Genomic DNA, 20493 nt, shown 5'->3' on the forward strand with positions numbered 1-20493 from the left:
AGAGTTCAGGACTATGGTGCCAAGCAGACCTGGGTTTGAGTCCAAGTTTCTGGTACTTACTGGTTCCGGGAATCTGTAAAAATGGGGATAATGAAAATAACAAATACAAAGACCAGGGTGAAAAGTACATTAGAATACATATACCCCTCACAGTGCCTGCCACTCAGTAGGCCCTCACGACCACTAGTTATTATTACTGCGCATGAAATGACAGGCTTGGATTGGATAATTGATGCTGGGGCACATTTCAGCTCTACGATGCTATGATTTTAAATGAAATATGTAGTTGCAAATAATGATGGCTGTATTCGTCTTGCTATGGCTGCCGTAATGAAGTACTGGACTGGGTGGCTTCACTGCCAGAAATGTATTTTCTTACAGTTGTGGAAGCTGCAAGTTCAAGATCAAGGTGTTGGTTTCTTCTGAGACCTCTCTCTTTGGCATGTAGAGGGCCACCTTCTTCCTGAGAAGATCGTCACGTGGTTTTTTTCTCTCTGTGTGTATTTGTGTCCAGATTTCCTCTTCTTATATGGAAACCAGTCATGTTGAATTAGGGGCCACCCTTATTACCTCAGTTTAACTTAATTACCTCTTCGAAGACCCTGTGTCCAATACGCTCTCATTCTGAGCTGGGGGGGGGTGAGGGGTTGAGCATATGCATTCCAAGGGAACACAATTCCGCCCATCACAATGACTAAGCATGCAATGTGGGTCTTTGTTGTTGTTGTTGTATTTTACTGGGATTGATGAAGAGTTATGACTTTTCTGCTTTTGCTGTGGTGCTCGATCCTGGGACTCTGGGATCATGACCTGAGCCAAAGATGCTTAACCAGCTGAGGCACCCAGGTGCCCCTATATAGGTCTAATTTAACATATAGTGAAACTCACCCTTTTCAAGTGCATGGTTCAAGTAGTTTTGATGAACATATATGGTTGTATAGCCATCATCATGTCTGAAATCTGGAACATCGCCATCCCTCCAAAAAGTATCCATGTGCCCCTTTGTAGTCAATCTCCTTTCTTCCCTCACTGATTTCTGTCCCTATAAATTTGCCTTTTCCGGAAAGATATGCAGATGGAATCACATAGCAAACAGGCTTTTGTGTCTAGATTTTTTTCTCCTTGGCATAATCCTACCAGGGGTCTTCAGCGTTCTGTGTCATGGGCCACTTCAGCATTCCAGTTGGGCATCTAAACTTCGTTCTTGGAATAATGTTTACAAATGCATAAAATAAAATATTTACCATTACATAATGAAAAGTATGTCGAAATAGTCATTGAATTTTTAAAGGAGCTAATTTATGATATAGTATTATATGTACTTTATATTAATGCATTAAATAATAAGATCTAGCCATGGGTCTGATAACTACCACAATATCAGAGTAGTGATGAGCATACGTTGTATTTGGAGATGTCTGCCACGACTGTAATATGACAATATTGGTGGTTTTTATGGTGAAAGATAATGCTGCTTGTGCTGTGCTTTGTTGCCTACATTAATAATGAAAGGAAAGGAAACACTTTAAATAGAGGTCAGTGAAAATAAAGATTTAAAGGTTTTTCTCACTTATATCAGGGATTCTTTGAAGTCTGTGCATGGATCCTTTGGGGCTCCATGTACCCCAGGTTAAGAATTCCTTTTTCTGGGGCCCCATCAGCACTTATGACCAGCCTACAGAACAGGAAAGGAACAGTGAAGTGTTGTGGGAGGTGTTTCTGGGCCTTGCCTGGCAGTGGCATATGTCACGTCTGCTCACATTGTGTTGTAGAGAACTTAGTCATACGGCTCCACCTATCTGTAAGAAAGACAAGGGAACACAGTCGAGCTGTGTACCCAGAGATGAAGTGCATGGACTTTGGGGGCTAGCTTGTAGTCACTATCACGTTAACCTTATTTAATTTAACCCTTATAGGATACCGCCTTACGTGATAACATCGCAAATGATAAAGCGTGGTTTTGAAAAGTTTAATGATAACATAATTTAGTTCGTAAGTTAGAAACTCAGGACACAAACCTGGGTCTTCTTGTTCCAAATCCTAAACTGTTTGTACTATGTGTTGGTTAAGATGCCACGGGATTGAAGGACCACTCCAAAGATCTATGTGCAAGAAAACATCGCCCCCTTTTCTCTGATGCCACTGTGCTTGGGGCTTAACGCTCTGTGGCTAGTGTCTTGAAACTCAAGAATTTTATCTTTGAATTTGTGTTTTGTAAGTGAAGTCTGATGGGACAGTGGAGCATTCACTGGGGACTTGGAGCCTCGGTTCACGTGCAGTGCCACTTGCTACCCCCTTCCCTAGGTCCTTGGCTGTCTGCTCTCTGCCCCCAGGTATTCTGGGCCCACCTTCCCTCCTCCTCCCCACTCTTGCCCCAAGACCACTGTTACCCTCTCTCTGGCCCAGCAAACGGGTCGTCTCAGCAGAGGGGGGAACCTGCATTCTCTTGCCCTATCCTGCCCCTGGCAGTGGCCTTGGTGTAGTGCAAGTGGGGCAGAGTCAGGTTCATGCCCTACGGTGTCTCGAATGGCAGCACGCCAGCACCTTTGGCAGGTGACTCAGAGGGACCCTCTTGAACATTTTCAGTCCAGATACTGAGTGTGTACTGGCGTAGAAGTTACAGTCCTTTGGGGGTTGCCTGTCCTCTTTGGTCTGGGGCACTGGTTTGCCCTTTCATTTTCATTTTGCACTGGATCCCGCAAATTACGTAGCTATCTCTGCGTCAGGATCCCAGTGAAAGCCGCCCTGCTGAATTATACAACAGAGGCATCCGCTGTTGTTTTAGAAGTTTTTGTTTTGTTTTGTTTTTTCGACAACACAGATTTACCTAGAAGGGATGAAAGGATCCTTTATCAGTCTCCCACAACCACATTATCATGGATCAAGTTCATTAGCTTTGCAAATTATGATCAAAGATCTCATCTTTCCTGAGGAAATCCAGAACTGGCAGATTTCTGCAGGTAGATTCCATAATAATAAACCTGGGAAAGTAATGGCAGGATGGACCAAATAGCAAGGTTGGCAGGCTCAGGCAGAATGTCTACAGGACCTCAGAGGATGTGGGCCAGGAAAGGCAAATAAGGCACAGGCAAGTGTGCAAGGCCCGCTGTGCAAGGGGAGGAAGCAAGGGAAGGAAGAGAAGAGCCAAAAGGCAATTCTCCTTTACTTCATAATTTTGCTTGGTCTGGGGTTTGCTTTGAAGACTCTTAATCTTGAGGAAAATGGCAGCAGGAAGCTGAGGTGTATGTCAGCAGTGTTTATATGCTCCAATCTAAAAGTAGCAATTTCTTGACACTTTGAAGTTTGGTTGGTAATTTTGTACATTCTTCTAAGATGAGTAGTTGTATCTCTATTGCTATTATATTGTCTCTCACGAAAAACACTCAAGATGACTTTTGGACACTTATAAGTGTCCGAGACTTCTTGATATTGAAGAAGAAAAATAAGCAGAAGGACTAGAAATTGAAACTAAAAGTCGTGGTTGCCATACCACTCTTCAAAACCACTATTTTACTTCCTTTCCCACAGCCATAATTTCACAGACAAAGCATTATTGCTTTAAGCAAAACGGTAAATGTTATGGGTTGAATTGTATCCCCACCTCCAAATTTATCTGTTGTTGTCTTAACCCCTAGTACCTCAAAATGTGGCCTTATTTGGAAATAGGGTTGTTGCAGAGTTGATTGGTTAAGATGAAGTCATACTGGGGTAGGGTGGGTCCCTACTCCAGTATAACTTGTGTCCTTAGAAGAAGGGAGCTATTTGGACACAGAGATACGCACACAGGGAGAGCGTCATGTGAAGATTGTTAGGCTTCACGAGACAAAGTACTACCAGACGTTAGGAGCGAGGCCTGAAACAGATCCTTGCCTCATGCCTTCAGAGGGAGCCAGGTCTTGCCCACACCTGATCTTATATGTGGAGCCTCCAGAACAATGAGACAATAAATTTCTGTTTATGCCACGCTCTTAGCGGTACTTTGTATGGCAGCCATAGAAAACTAATATGGTAAGCAAAAGGCTTGCTGAATCTGTATGAGAAGAAGTCTTGTTTCATAAAGATTCTCCATTTTATTAAGAAATTACTGGTGAAACAAGGAGGAAGAAACAGAAAGCATGTATTACTAAGGCATACAGAGTAAACTAGCATTTTCAATCAAGTGGTCCACCAGCAAATGACCCCGAAAACCTTAAATTTTTATTTTAATCTTTGTTATAATCCTTAAGGAATCACAGAATCCTCTGTCTGAAAGGGACAAAGAAATTCATCCTCTGTTCTTCTCTTTGTTTATTACCAATAGAAATAGATGTATTTTTTTCTGATTGACTATTTCCCATAAAAAGATTCTAGGATCCTTCTCAGGAATCTCTTTCTTGGCCATCTTGATTTAGGTATTCCATCCCAAGCAGTTTATACCAACCTCTTCCCCAAAATAATGTGAGGTAGTTGATGACTCTCTCCTCCTCTCTGGTCCGGAATGTCATAAGCATATTGGTGGCTGGATCATTAAACAATTCACACAGACCAATGTGACTCTTGTTGCTATAATAGCATGTGATAATTATAGGCGATGTCTTGATAATAGATCTAATTCAACTTTATTAAATTATATATTAAAACTAGAATAAAATGGGATGATTTGGATTGAGAAAGCAAGAATGCATAGCCTCCATATTTTCCAGCTCATGAAGCAGCAACTGGGCTCCCCCCACTCTAAGATCTGTCTGTCTTTATTACCTAGAAACTGTAGAGACCCAGTCCACAGCTGAGCAGCTATGCTGCTTGGAGCCGGTCAGTGCATAAAATTAGAATATAAAGGAACTAGATTCTTAAGGTCATTGAGCCACTGCCCAGTTGTTTGTCTCTTATCTTTGTAAATTACACTATTAATGCTGTTAATCCCTTAAGGTCCCAGATGACTTTTAGTGACAAAGGATGAATATAATGATACCTCATACCCTGGGGGAGCTTGGGGGAATACGGGCCATGTTTTCACTAGATTTCAGAGAAAACCAGAAAGGCTGTTATGTTTTTCTTGAGTCAATACATGAGCCTCTCACAGTCCATTATTTGCATAGCAGCTGGAGTTTATAGAATCCAAACATGATTATGTTAGCTTCTGCCCTGCTTAAAACATTTATAGTTAGCAATCATTAAAACACCACATTTTAATTTGGCCGTTAAATCATGAGTTTATCATTTCCACATTTAAAGCTGAGCCTTGAGGCTTACTGCCCTGGGGATGAGAAGGAAGTTACCTGACTTCTTTAATCTTGAAACCAGGCCTGGGCTAGAGATGATTATCTAAATTTCTGTAGCATATAAAAACCAAGCCCACTAATTTGAGATCACAGAGCCTGCCATAGTATAGAGAAGATACCCCATCCTCCTATGATATGATAGCCAGGCCATGAAGCTTGCTGTCCTGTGGTGGATGAAGATATGGTGGAGAGCAGTGGTTTTCAATCCTTTCAGATCCAATGTCCCCTTTTCCTAACTAATGTTTTATAATGTTTCCTTTATTACCCTGAAATGAAAGTCATAGAGAATATAAATGATCTCCACCTAGAATTCCAAAAAAATCAATAAAATAACCTAAGCCCAATATAAAGGAGAAATAAAGGGAAAGTAATCTGTTATAAAATAAGTCTTTCTAGCCTAGACATGTCTAGACTAGAAGACATAATGAGGGGGTCAGATGCTTGAGTATTGTTATAATGAAAAAGTTTGAATTTAAGAGAAGTAAAAAACTCCTTCTGTATAAGAAATACAAGGAAATGAAAGGGCAGAAGTACAAGTGGAAACAGAAATAAAAACCAAAATTAGGATATGTAATATCAGGTGAGACTTATTTTTATATGATAAGAGAAAGAGGGAAATAACCACAATTGAAGTGTGGATAACAGCCAAGACAAATTACAGAGAGTTGAAATGGAGAAAACGAGGAAATATGGTATTTGTGTGAATGAGTTTGGTTTTATTTGTTATACAATGTAAAATAATTCCCTTTATTATGACATCGGATAGGCAGTGATGAAGTATCACATATACGCACAAAACATGTCTCGTGTCTTATAATCCCACTGCATCCAGTCTCCGGTGTATAAAAAGACCTTGGATACTGTATTCTTAGGCAGAGGAAGAAGGCAGATTGGAAAACAATATGGTAACAAAAGAGGGTTGTTTGACAGGCTTCTGGGAACAGAATCAAAGTAAGATTAAAAAACAATAGACTGTTCAATTACATAATTTTAATATGTAATTTTCACAGCATAGGTAACAGTGTGTTCTAAACATTAAAAACCGTAGAAATGCTGTAAAATGTATATTTAAAAAAAAAAACCCTTATCATTAACATTCAGTGAGATCCCTGTATTTCTAAGTCTGTTAAAAGGAGTCTCAAACTCCCTTGGATACATATTTGCAGGTCACAGCGACAAATGGAGACTGATCTCGAAAAGCATGTTGTACTGGCAATTGAAACACCGCGAGGGCACTGCCGCTGGTGATGTGTTCCGAAATAATGAACAAATCTTGCTAAACTTCCACACAAAACAAGGTATAAGCAACACTCAATTTACATGATAGGTGCATTTCTTGAATTCACTGTATCTTAAAATCATGCGAAAATACTTCGTGGGTTTGAACTGTGCACGTCCACCTATATGCAGATTCTTTTTTATAAATATAGTACAGTACTGTCAATGTATTTTCTCAATAATATTTTTTGTTCTTTTTTTTTTTTTAAAGATTTTATTTATTTATATGACAGAGATAGAGACAGCCAGCGAGAGAGGGAACACAAGCAGGGGGAGTGGGAGAGGAAGAAGCAGGCTCATAGCGGAGGAGCCTGATGTGGGGCTTGATCCCATAACGCTGGGATCACGCCCTGAGCTGAAGGCAGACGCTTAACGACTGTGTCACCCAGGCGCCCCAATATATTTTGTTCTTGAGCTTACTTTATTGTAAGAATACAGTATAGAATACATAGAACATACAAAATAAGTGTTAATGGACTGTTCTCTGTTATATGAAAAATTATATGTGGATTTTCAGCTCTGCCCATAGTCGGCGCCTAACCCTAACCCTTGTGTTGTTCAAGGGTCAACGGTATATGTAAACTAGAATTAGAATCTAGGCTCAGATAATTATAAGCATTTTTTTCACCTTTATGAAAGCGTAGTGGGATATTAAAACATCAGGTATAGTTCTCCAGAGAAGATATATAAATAGCCAATAAACACACGAAAAGGTGTTCAACATCATTAGCTATTCAGGAAATGCAAATGAAAACCACAATGAGATAGCACTTCTTACTAACTAAAATCATTATAATAAAAAAGACAGACAATAGCAAGTATTAGCAAGGATACGGAGAAGTTGGAATCTTCATCCACTGCTGGCAAGAATGTGAAATAGGGCAGCTGCTGTGACAAACCGTCTGCATTTCCGCAAAAAGTTAAAACGTAGAGTTACCGTATGACCCAGCAACTACCCTTGTAGGCATACACCTGAGAAATGAAAAACATGTCTACAAAAAAGCTTGTACATGAATGTTCTAGCAGCACTGTTTATAATAGTCAAAAGTGGGAACAACCTAAGTGTTCATCAACCAATGAATGGATAAATAGAATGTGGTATATTCATACAGGGAATATATTTGGCAATTAAAATATTGAAGTACTGATACACGCTACAACAGGGATGAACCTTAAAACCATTACACTAAGTGAAAGAAGTCAGACACAAAGGATCAAATGTTATAGACAATCAGTTATATGAAATATTCAGAATAAGCAAATCCATACAGAGAGAAAATAGATTTATAGTTGCCTTGGCATAGGGGTTGATGTGGAATGGGGAGTCATTGCTAATGGGTACAGGATTTCTTTTGGGGGTGATGAATTGTTCTAAGATTGATTGTGGTGATGGTTGCACAACTCTGTAAATATACTAAAGAATGAGAAATACTTTACATAGGTGAATTTCATGGTATGTGAATTTTAGCTCAGTGAAGCTGTTACTAAGAAAACGTCAGGCAAAATGTTGCACAGGGTGATCCTAAGCACCGTGAGACATCTGGTATCTTCTGTCCTGTTCGACTAAATGCTAGTCGCAGCTGCCAATCATCGTGACAACTAATAATACCTCCGCACAGTTCCAGCCATCCCCTAGAGAGAATCACTGAACTGTGGAAGATGTAAAAATAAAGGCTACCCCTGTTGCTGGACTTGAAGGCTAAAGCAGAAACGAGGGTGTGAAGATACTTGAACAAATTCTCCTCTCTTTATTCTGAGTTCTTGAAACTCTGGAGAGGAGAAGAGACATGCTGGTCTTCTCCTGACCTCACCCATTGGGGCCAAGGTATGTTCGATACGGGACAACAGGAGGGACAACAGGAGTGGAGAGATTATTCCTCCACTCATTGTTTGGGGTCCTGGGAGGAAACTGAGAGCGGGGCAGTCCTGCATCCACGTGGGGTAGTGCCTACCATAGTTAAAACGGTGCTGTGGTGTGTTCAGTCAGAGAGGTTTTGTTTGCGTTCCTGATTCTCCCTCAGTTCCCATGTGGCCTGGACGCTGAGATTAGAGCTGGTGGGTTATGGACAGTCTGCTGGGAGCTAGATGACACTTGTGGCAAAAACCTCCTGATCCCAGGAGAGGCTGGGCAGGGACCAAGGGGCCCTCCTGGGCTCTGACGACACAGAGTGAAGAACACGTCCGATGTTCGTCTAGAAGTGTTCATCTACTGTAGATGTCAATAGTGGAAACCAACAGGACATCCATATGACCCAGCAGTTCCACTCCACGGTATTTACCCAAGAGATATGTAAACAATATGCCCACACAAGAACTTGCACGCAAACGTTCATGGCAACTTTAATCATGATAGCCAAAAACGAAACAACCCAAATGTCCATCGACCAATGAATAGATACATAAAATGTGGCGTATCCATACTATAGAATATTATTTAGCAACCAAAAGAAATGAAGTACTGATACATAATACATGAATAAATCTTGGAAACATTATGCCGAGTGAAAGAAGCCAGGCATAAAAGGTCACATATTCTATGATTCCATCTATATGAATGCCCAGAATAGGCATATCCCTAGAGACGAAAGTAGATTAGTGGTTGCCCTAGACTGTGGGGAGGAGGAATTAGAGAGTTACTCATGGGTACAGGATTTCTTTTTGGGCGGTGAAATGTTCTGAAATTAGATAGTGGTGATGCTTGCACATCTCCACAAGTATACTGAAAGCCACTGGCTTGTTCATTTTAAAAGGGGGAGCTTTATTATATCAATTATAAAACGTCAATGATATCTTAACTTCAAAATATATGTGTATGTGTACATGTACACACACCACAACATAACGACACCACATTTTGTGTGCACGTTTGAGTGTAACGATTAGATCTCTAACCTTGCTACACATGCTGATGCTTTTGCTTCGCTCTTAAGATAAAGGACCTCTGCACGTGGCCTGTGAAGGTCTTTCCAACCTCATCTCATATCACGTCCCCTGTGCGAAGTCACACTAGCCATTATTCTTCCATAAGAGCTATGCACTTGCCAGACCATCTTTTTCCTTACTTCATCTGGTTATCCATCTGGTTATCAGCCTTCCCTGACCTCCCTGACAAGGTCAGATCTCACTAGTGTATCTCCCGTGGCACCATATGTCTTATTACACCACTTGTATTGTGCACATTATATTTACATCATAATGGGTGTTTTGGGGGTTGATATCCCTCTTTTCAATTAGACTGTAAACTCCTGGAGGGCTAGTAAATCATGTCCGGTTTTCTTCCCCCCCATATGCCCTGGAACAATATCTGACACACAGGGCCTGATCTATTTATAGAGATCAATAAATATTTATTGAATGAGTTAATAACTCCCTTTCACTCTAGTCCCTTTTATGCCACTTCTGAGTTTACTTCCACTTCTGTCCATGTGTTCATTCAGTCAAAAATGCCCATTGAGTGCCTACTATGTGCCAGACTGTATATGGTTGCCTGTGACTAATGAAATAATGACTGGCTTAATCAACTACAATTACAGAGGTGGGAGTCCATTCATCTGAAAAAGATCCTGAATAGGCCTCAGAGATACAAGAATTCATCTTCTCGAAACATGGCTGTATATATGGTACCGACGGAAGGCTTTGTAGACTTTTCCTTCAGAGTTCTCGATATATTATTCTTGGTAATGTCAGTCACCTAAATCACATAACTTAGTCTTGAATGTTTTTTCTTCCCCGCCCCCTTTTTAAAAAAGATTTTATTTCTTTGAGAGAGAGAGGGTGAGTGAGAGAGAGAGAGAGCATGAGCAGGGGGAGGAGCAAAGGGAGAAGCATGTCCCTGGGGCCTGATGCCAGGGCCAATGCAGGGCCGATCCCAGAACCCCAGGACCCCAGGACCCCAGGATCCCAGGATCATGACCTGAGCCAAAGGCAGAGGCTTAACCGACTGAGCCACCCAGGCGCCCCTTGAATGTTTTTTTCTTGCTCCTAACCTAATCCTACTACCAACATCTGGCTCATCTGCAAATTTAGTTTTGTAGCAAATCAAACTTTTGGAGTATGTAAGAACTAGGCCTGCTCTCCACAAAGATTTCTATCCTATCTGAGAACTGCAAAAAGTCAGCTAATTGGTTTTCATAAATGATTTTGATTATTCAAGTAATTGTATTCTCTTAATGAATCATGTCTTATGCAAATTAATTCATCTATATAAGACAAAAGACATTCTTTTTCTTTTTTTTAAAGATTTTATTTATTTATTCGACAGAGATAGAGACAGCCAGCGAGAGAGGGAACACAAGCAGGGGGAGTGGGAGAGGAAGAAGCAGGCTCATAGCGGAAGAGCCTGATGTGGGGCTCGATCCCATAACGCCGGGATCACGCCCTGAGCCGAAGGCAGACGCTTAACCGCTGTGCCACCCAGGCGCCCCAGCAAAAGACATTCTTATATAATTATGTATAGTTGTACTAACTCCGTAAGTATAAGGAGTAGGGTATTTTTGGTAGAGGTATGGTTTCTCAAATTATGTAAATTGAGTATTTCTGTTGATAATCATGATTTTTCTGCTGAATGTTCAGTTACTTTGGCATTTTTAATCAGAAAGTAAATTCATGAAAGCATATGCATGAAAACAATAGATTTCATGTAATCTGTGGAGAGACAGCAATCATACAGCTGTAAATTCTATGAGGGCGCAGATCATGGATTTTGTTTTTGTTTTTGCTCCTCATTGCATCTCCCAATCCCTGGTACTGTTACTGGAATAACTCAGGTGCTCACTAAATACCTGTTACCTGAATGAATCCAAATACTCTAATTCGATAATTGATATTTTTAGAGGATGAACTAAGGAAATTTCACCAGTCAGCGAAGACTTCAAATACATACGAGGGTGTCGGATGGAAGAGGAATTATATGTGTTCTATATACTCATACTTGCTGGGTGTGAGAAGCTCGGGAAGGGCAATTTCAAGGCAATAGAATAAAGTGGAGTGGACTGTCTCAGGAGGTGGTAAATTCCCTGTTACTTGGAAATGTTCAAACTTTAGCTTGGCCCTTGGCAGGAATATTGTAAAGGAGATGCAAGCTTTAGATGGAAGGTTGGATTTTAAAGGTGACTTTGAAGTTTTTTCCAACACTGACACTGTGCAAAAATGATTGGTAATTGAGCCAAATCTTTATGCCTTTAAATTCATATAGTTCAAAATATGGTAAATTTGAATAAACTTTTCTCACGTGAATCATGCAATAAGAAATCAGACTTATATTCTCTTGCCCCTCCTAATTCAAAGTTAGAATATGTATTTTCCTCACTGGTTTGTTTCATAAACTGAGACACAAACCAACACTTGACCTGTTAATGCCAATTACCCTTTCCTTTTTCCTCACCACCTCTTTATATTTTTTCTTGGAGTTTTCCCCCTCTTTTTAATACAAAGATGATATAAGGAGGAACAAGTAGACTACAAAATATCTTCTGTAGACTCTTTTTTAATTTCCAGAAGACATGAGGTCTTTGTTTTCTTTGCGTGAAATCCTAAGGGACAGTTAGAGGAGATACAAATGTCTCAAATGTTTTCCAAATAAAATACAGCACTTAGGTTGAACAGTCTTTGGACATTCATTTTCCTAATCTAGTTGACTTGTGCATTATTTTGCATCTTCATTCATCTGGCTGGGTTCCATGTTTAAAACGACCTTCCTATGACCAGAAAGACCACGATTTAGAAAAGGAGAGATTTCAATGAGATCTTTGCCGACCTTACTGTATAGCTGTTCACAGTTTCACAAGTCATTAAGAAAAGAGAACTAACATTAATGGGGGAAGTTTTGAATATTCTATAGCAATTGTTCCTTTTTTAAAATAAAATTTCTGAGAAATGTAAAGTTTATTCCCATAAATGAAACTGCCATTCCTGACTGTGTTGGCACACCGTCTCTCCTAGTAATAAGATGTTTAGAAAGGCACTGAACTGACTCACTTTTTTTTCAAAGGCATTTATTTGAGAAAAGAGAGTGACAGATTTAGATATCCCCACAAAGTACCACGAGAAAAGTGTCATTCTATGGCATTGAAAACAGGGATATTAACTCCAGTATGTAGGTGTCATTGGATGATTTAGGACAGCCTAGCAACACAGGTCTTACCAAGAATCCTAACACTCTAGATCCTTGGTGCTTTCTCCTAAATAGAAGCTACTCTGTTGAGTGGAGGGAGTAATTTCCTGATGCTCTTTTTTGAAATTCTTACCAATCTAACTTTTTCTTACTCCATATATGACGATTACAACACTGAAATTGCTTTATAAACAGTCTGTTGTCACTGTCTGATGACTTGAAAGTAGAAGAAACACCCAGCAAGCTTCCTGACTATATAAAACACCATTTTCTTTCATATGCTATAATTTTAGAGATTTCTTATATTCAAGATAGACAACTCTCATTTGAAAAAATTGGAAAATTTGGGAAAATAAATGTTGATTTAAGATACAAAGTGATCATTTTGTAGAAATTATTTTAGAAATTATAAAATCTTGGACAAATATAAGTTCAAAAACCAGTCACTTACTTAAAATGTTTCATTAAAATAATATTTTGTTGTAGGTTATGGTTTGATACATAGTAGTCTATGTGTTCAGTTGGAATTAAGACCTGAGGCATGGGTATGGATTTTTAACTTTTGACTCAATTTCCGTAAGCCAAAAAGCGTACTTTTTTCTGATTGTTATTAGAGAAGATTTTGGATTTGGTGGTTCAGATCAATACGCTAAGGAAGTTAGAGTTACATAAGCGAGTTAACTTCATTCTGTTCCGCAGTCTTGAACTGCAGCCTTAAGTCAGTCTTGCAAATAAACCCCTTTGGCCATAAGGAGGAGCAGTTGAGAGAATGAATGAAAAACTCAGAATGCATTTTTTTTTTTTTTTTTTTTTTTAGAGAGAGAGAGAGAAAGTGAGCGAGTGAGCAGGCAGGGGTAGAGGGAGAAAGCAAGAGAGAATCTTAAGCAGGCTCCACGCTTAGCACTGAGCCCGATGCGGGGCTCAATCTCACACCCTGAGATCATGACCTGAACCTTAACTGACTCAGCCACCCAGGCACCCCTAAAATGCCTTTTTAATGATGTAATACCAAACACTAGCCTCTTCAATGACTACCTGTCTAAATCACAAAACATTTACAACTTAAAATTGAGAATGCTTTTCCCTGCTAATACATAACAATAGATAATCTATTAGCCAGCTATCCTTAAGGAATAGTTCTTGGAAACATTATAATATTTACTTGGCAAAAATCAACACATTATTTTTCATCCTCTATGATGTTCTCTTCTCTAATTCAAGTGAGTTGAAAAACCCTTTGCAGCAAATGCTCCCTTTCCCTGTCCCCCTGCTGCTGTTGTGTATGGGACCTTATAATTCCATGGGTTCAACCATCTCTTCTGTGCCTGTCTTATGTGATTATTATGAAATAATATACTTTTTTTTAACATGTCATCCTTATTAGATTGGGAACACCTTAATAATTAGACTAGAAACTCAAAGAGAATAAGAACTTCCTAAATTATTCAGGACCTGATGTATAAGGCACTAAGTAAAATTTTGTTGACTAAAGGGAAGAAAACTTGTCTTACTGTATGTTCTCAGTTTGGCAGGATGTTTGAAATATAATAGGTACTCAGTAAACGTTGGTTGAATGGATTTTCCAATAATTATAAACTTTTTTTTCAACTTCATATCATGTAAGACTAAACCAGGAAACAGTTTCCAGTTACATAATTGATCATTAGTTTCTAATTATCAGATTAGAAATAAATATGCGATTCAATTAACTTTTATTCTTTTACTTTTGCTTTGATAATTTCTAAAACCTAAATAGAATTATCAAGATCACCAGTTAAAAGGCATCTCTATAATAAAATCATTGTTATCTCCTCACAAATCACATGTTTATAGCAAAAATAGAACTACACAGTGGAGAAACTGAACAGCCACTTAAGCCAGTGATTAAGATTCATATCAAACAGACATCCCATGCCTCTGGTTTTGATACTCTGATAAAGACACCACATTTCTTATGCTGTATTCCATTCAAAAAAATGTAAGACCTTAATCTAATCTTGAAGAAACATCAGACAAACCCCAGTTGACTCTTTCTATAAAACAACTGGCCTATATTTGTCAAAACGTCATTGTCATGAAAGACGAGGGAAGACTGAAGAACTGTTTCAGGTTGAAGGGAAGTAAAGAGTTATAACTAAATGCAACACGTTATTCTGGATTGGGTTTTATATTGGAGCAAATTGGAGCAAATTGTGTCAGGGTAATTGACACATCAAATTGGAGCAAATTGTGTCAGGGTAATTGACACAGTTATAATTGATATAATATGTATATTTTATATAATAATAATAATAAAGTGTAGATGAAATAAAAGTACAGTTTGCCCTTGAGCAATGCAGGAGTTAGGGGTGCTGATGCCACCTCTACCCCACAGTTAAAAATCCACATACAACTTTTGACTCCCCAAAAACTTTACTGTTAGTTGAAGCCTTGCCAATAACATAAACTGTCAATTAACACGTTTATATTGTACTTTTACAACAAAGAAAGCTAGAAAAAAGAAAATGTTAAGAAAGGGAAGGGAGAATATATTTACAGTACTGTCTTGTATTTACTGAAAAAAATTCATGTTTAAGCGGACCCGCATAGTTTAAACCTGTGTTGTTTCAAGGGTCAACTGTATTGTATCATATCATGGTTTTTTTGTTTGTTTGCTTGTTTTGTTTTTTAAGTAGGCTGTATGCCCAACATAGGGCTCTAACTCAGGACCCCAAGATCAAGAGTTGCATGTTCCACCTACTGGGCCAGCCAGACGCCCCAAAGCATGTTTAATCAAATCAAATTAAATCAAATCAAATTTATCATGTCAAATTTCCTAAATTTGATAACTGTCCCGTGGTTATGTAAGATAATATCCTTGCTTCTAGAAAATCTACACTGAAGTAATAAGGGATGAAGGACCATGATGTATGCAACCTACTCTAAAATGGTCCAAAAATCAAATGGAGAGAGAGAGAGAGAGAAAACAAATATGACAAAATATTAAAAATTGGTGAATCTGGGCCAAGGGGGTATGGGAATTACTTGCAATTTGTGTTTAAATTTGATATCATTTCAAAATTAAGAGTTAAAAAAAAATCCAAACAAAAAACCACCCATCAAAAAAAAACAGAAACAAAGTCATGAATGGTTTTACATGATGGATGGTTAGTAGTTTCAAATATCCAGCTGTGGTATGGATTCTACAGCACTGCCGACTCTGCATGCTAGTGGTTCCTGTAATTGTCCTTGTATGTCTGATTGTTCTCTACGTTGGAAATGAGTGTCCCATTAGGCCAGGAGCCTAAGTAAACCAAACTCCTAAAAGTGGTTTTCCCCACTAAATTTTTCTTATTGTGTTTACTGCTAATTCAATTACTCAGGCCCATCCATGGTTTAATTTAATGGTTGCCTCTTATGTGACGGCTGTGTGCTAGGTGATGGCAAAACAAAGAGGAGTACGTTATGGTCTGTGTTCTTGATGAATTCTGATTGATGGGAGAATCAGACATTTGATCAGAACGATGTGCTACAGGAGAAAGAAGTTCGAGCAATTATTTGTCCATAGGAACTGATTTCATAGAAGGAGGGACATCTGAAATGGGTCTTGAGGGGTGGGTGCGTTTTCTAGACGAAGGGGAAAGGTATTTCCAGGCATGAGGAGTAGCATGTGCAAAGGCATAAAACCTTGAAAAGTTCAATAATCATTTCTAATTTTTAAGATATAATTCAGAGGCATTAAAACCTAGGTCAGCTACTTTAAAAAACATTTTTGTTGTGAAATATTATACACATTCATAAAAGGGCATAAACATCTATCAGCTTACTGAATTATTATAAAGCAAATATACATGTAATGATCACTGAGGTCAAAATCTATAAAATGGTCAGGAATTCCTAAGTTGGTACTGCTTCATTCAGTTCCACTTGCCAACCTTCTCCTTCCTGGAAAGGTAACCACTATTCTATTTTAATAGTTGCTTTAACAAATGGATACACCCTCATAACTGACACCTCCATCATTTCTCTCTAAAATTCCCTTGTGTCCCACACTCCTTCCCCACTCAGTTTAACTACTTTTTGCTTTGTTAATTTCTGAAAAGGGTGAGAAATCCTTGGAGCATAAAGTTGTGAAGTTGTGGGAGGCCCAGATGTAATGAGTATTTATTATTATATACCTGTTCTGTGTTCCAGATACTGCTGGGTGCTTTATTCATTAACCGATTTCTCACTCTGCTTAAAATAGCATACAGCTGAGAAAACTGAGGCTCAGAAGAGGTTCTTACTTGCCTAGAGACACAAAACCCGTGATTGATGGAGATAGGACTAACATCCAGATTTTTCTGCCCCCAAAATGTATGCTGGTTTTATGCTTCTTGTTAAGATTTGATTTCTTCATGTAAAAAATTGGCAGTCAACAGAGATTTTCAGTTGGGAAGTAATATTAGATTTGTTTGGACTATACTTCCATTGATAATGTGGAATAATTGAGGGAGGGAGAGGTGGGTGGTAGGTTAGACCATGGAGACGGTTATGGCAATTGTTCAGAGATGGGGTTTTAGACTAGAGGATTGATGGTGCATATGGAGAGATGAAACTATTTTCCCAAACTTTCTGAGGTATAACCAGCTGTTTATGGTGGTAGGTTAGATGTTGGGGATAACCTGTATATAGCTAACTTCTGTTACTTTGCATCTGTGCCAATGCTCTTCTCTTTGACTCCAAGGCTTCTGTCTTGAGAGCCTAAGTGGAGAACACTGTTGGTTAAAATTTGAAAGAGAAAGAACAGTTTGGTAAGAAGTTCAGTTTTGGTCCTGCTGATTTTGAGATGCCTGGGAAAATTCAGATGGTCTGTCTCATGGGTAGTTAAGAGTTTAGAGGCTCCAGGGACAGGCCTGACCTGGAGATAAAATTTTAGTAATAATTAGAATATATGTAACTTGAGGCACAGGACCTGGACTCAGGCAGACCTATATTTAAATCTTGGCTCAGACACTAATTATCTGTTTCTCTTTATGTAAAATGGGATAATATCTAACCCAAGATCTTTGTAAGGTTTCAGTGAAAAACTAGAAAGCACTTAGCACATTGTCTGAGTTCAAAAGTGACAAAATTATCATTAGCTATTATTAGATTATAATACAGACTTATGAACAAACTCCTTTATGACAAAAAACATTTTCAAAAAAATGAAATTCACTTAAATGCTATCTGAAATACATTTGAATGGAAGACGTGTCAAAGATGGTTTGGTGCCCCTATGGCAGCATGGTACATGCATTGTGTCACCTGGCCAGCAGACCTAAGTATGCCTTAGCACCAGGAGTGAAAGATACAGGGGCGCCTGGGTGGTTCAGTCGTTAAGGGTCTGCCATCAGCTCAGGTCATGATCCCAGAGTCCTGGGATCGAGCCCCGCATGGAGCCCCGCATCGAGCCTCACATTGGGCTCCCTGCTCAGCAGGAAGCCTGCTTCTCCCACTCCCACTCCCCCTGCTTGTGTTCCCTCTCTTGCTGTCTCTGTCAAATAAAATCTTAAAAAAAAAAAAGGAGTGAAAGACACAAGTTCATGTCAGGGGTTTCCTGGTAGGCAATTTATCCTCAGGGCAGCAACCCAGGTACAACCTACTCCTTACTCTCCTTAAAATAAATACCTTAGGGAAAGCATTACCTTCTTTTTTCATATTAATCTTGCTTGTACAATACTTAAGTTTTAAATTCTATATAGTTAATGATAGATCAAGTTTAATATTTGCCCTTCTAAATCAATTTTTCAGAGGTGGGGTTTCTTTCTAAACTCTAAGCCTCTATTTTGGCCCATAATTTGATTTGTACATAATTATGAATTATTTGTGTTGTAAAATGCCACGTCATTATCAAAGCTAGCAAAATCTGGACCAGAGTAAAGGTTCTATAGGAACCGTAATTACTTCTATTTGGTGTTAGGTTTTTATGCTGTGTTTTAGTGGGATGTGTTTAGAACAGATGGGAAAACCTTTAAAAGAGCAACAAAATGATGAGAAAAAGAAGTCCACTTAGGAAAGTTAAGGAATCATCAAAGTTTATCTACACAAGGACACCAAATTGGCCAATTATTCAGTTTAAAGAATAGGTTTGATTAGTATCTCCTTGTTTTCCTGTTCTTAAAGGAATCACACAGCATTAAAAAAATTCAGCAGCTTTAGCTAGTACCATTCTTGAAATAATTATCTATTGTTCATGAAAGAGTGTATGCAAAGATCATCACAATAATCCTTCCCATTCCTATTATGCATATCCCTTTGAAATGGGACTTTGCTGTTCTTCCCATCCAGAAGGGGAATCGGTTTTCCCAATTCCTGAATCTTTGCTGGCCTTTTGACCTACTGTGACTAACAGAATGTGATAGAAGTGATGTCATATAACTTCTGCTTCAAGAGGTCTTACAGCTTCCTGTTTGTACCTGCCTGACATGCTGCCTACACATGAAGCCCAGGAAGAAAGGCTAGGAGTTAGGTCCAGCCAATAGTCAACACCAACAGCCAGTCATGAGTGTGCCCAGTTAAGATGCCAAATGACTATATGCATGATCCCAGACAAGGCCAGTCTAAATCACTGATCTATGGAATTGAGTACATAAAGTGGATTTTATTTTATTTTTTTATTTTTTAAAGATTTATTTGACAGAGAGAGACAGCCAGCGAGAGAGGGAACACAAGCAAGAGGGAGTGGGAGAGAAAGAAGCAGGCTTCCAGTGGAAGAGTCTGATGTGGGGCTCGATCCCAGGACTCTGGGATCACGCCCTGAGCCAAAGGCAGCCGCTCAACGACTGCACCACCCAGGCGCCCCATGAAATGGTTTTAGAGCACTATTTCTAGGGTGGTTTCTTATGCAACAATAATAAATGCGTACGTGTATGTGTAGAATTTTCCTGCCTTGAAGATGAGAGAATTTTAAATCATAAAATGGTCTTAGGTTAATCATTAGGACAGACTTACAGACTTTAAGGATCAATAAGTTCCTTAAAGCCATAATAATGTGTCACCTAGGTTGCTGTAGTGAACAATGAAGGGAAGACATAATTTTTCTGGGATGATCTGTGCAGTGTTTTTAGAGGTAGGACAATAATTCTAGTCCAAAGTTTAGGCTCTAGAGCCCTATGAAATTTCAATAAAATTCTTGTGATTTAGCAACTCCATAAACTTGGGACATGGCATTTTAATACCTTTCACAAATGACAGGATCTACTGGCTCATCTTTCACATATAGTGTGATCCAAACTGGTTATGGTAGAGTGTAGGCAACATGGTATAGGCAATATAGCATAATGGCTAAGGAAATGAGTCTCAGAGCCATACTGCTTGGGTTCAAATGCTGGCTCAGTTGCCTATCAGCTGTATGTTATCAGGTAACCTTGAGGAGTTATGTAACCTATTTCTGCCTCAGTTTCCCTACCTGTAGAATGGATTGTTGATATGATTAAATGTTATTCTTGAGTTTAAAACATATTACTCAATACATGTCAGATACTAGTATTGTTATAGAAGGGATTGACCTAGGTATTAGACTCAGTTCTGTTACTTTGTGACCTTCAGCACATCAGGTAACCTCTTTGGATTTCAATTTTCTCATTTCTTAAAGTAAGGTTTACTAGTTAATTTCCATGGTTTCTTTTCATCTTTAAAAGTCTGATTCAGTATTCAGTATCTGTTTTACCCACACAGACGTTCCAATCTTGTCTATACTTCTAATTTCTCAAGAACTGTTTAAAATTTATTAGCAATTTTGGGGATCTTCTAGTACCAACAACTCTGAAGTATAAATACTGCTGCATTTACTCAGGAAGCTAACCAGTTTTTACTCATATGTGGTCAGCAAACATAAAT

The sequence above is a fragment of the Ursus americanus genome, chromosome 3 (genome assembly GCF_024610735.1).
Source record: "Ursus americanus isolate L20-20 chromosome 3, mUrsAme1.1.p, whole genome shotgun sequence".
Taxonomy (NCBI): Eukaryota; Metazoa; Chordata; class Mammalia; order Carnivora; family Ursidae; genus Ursus; species Ursus americanus.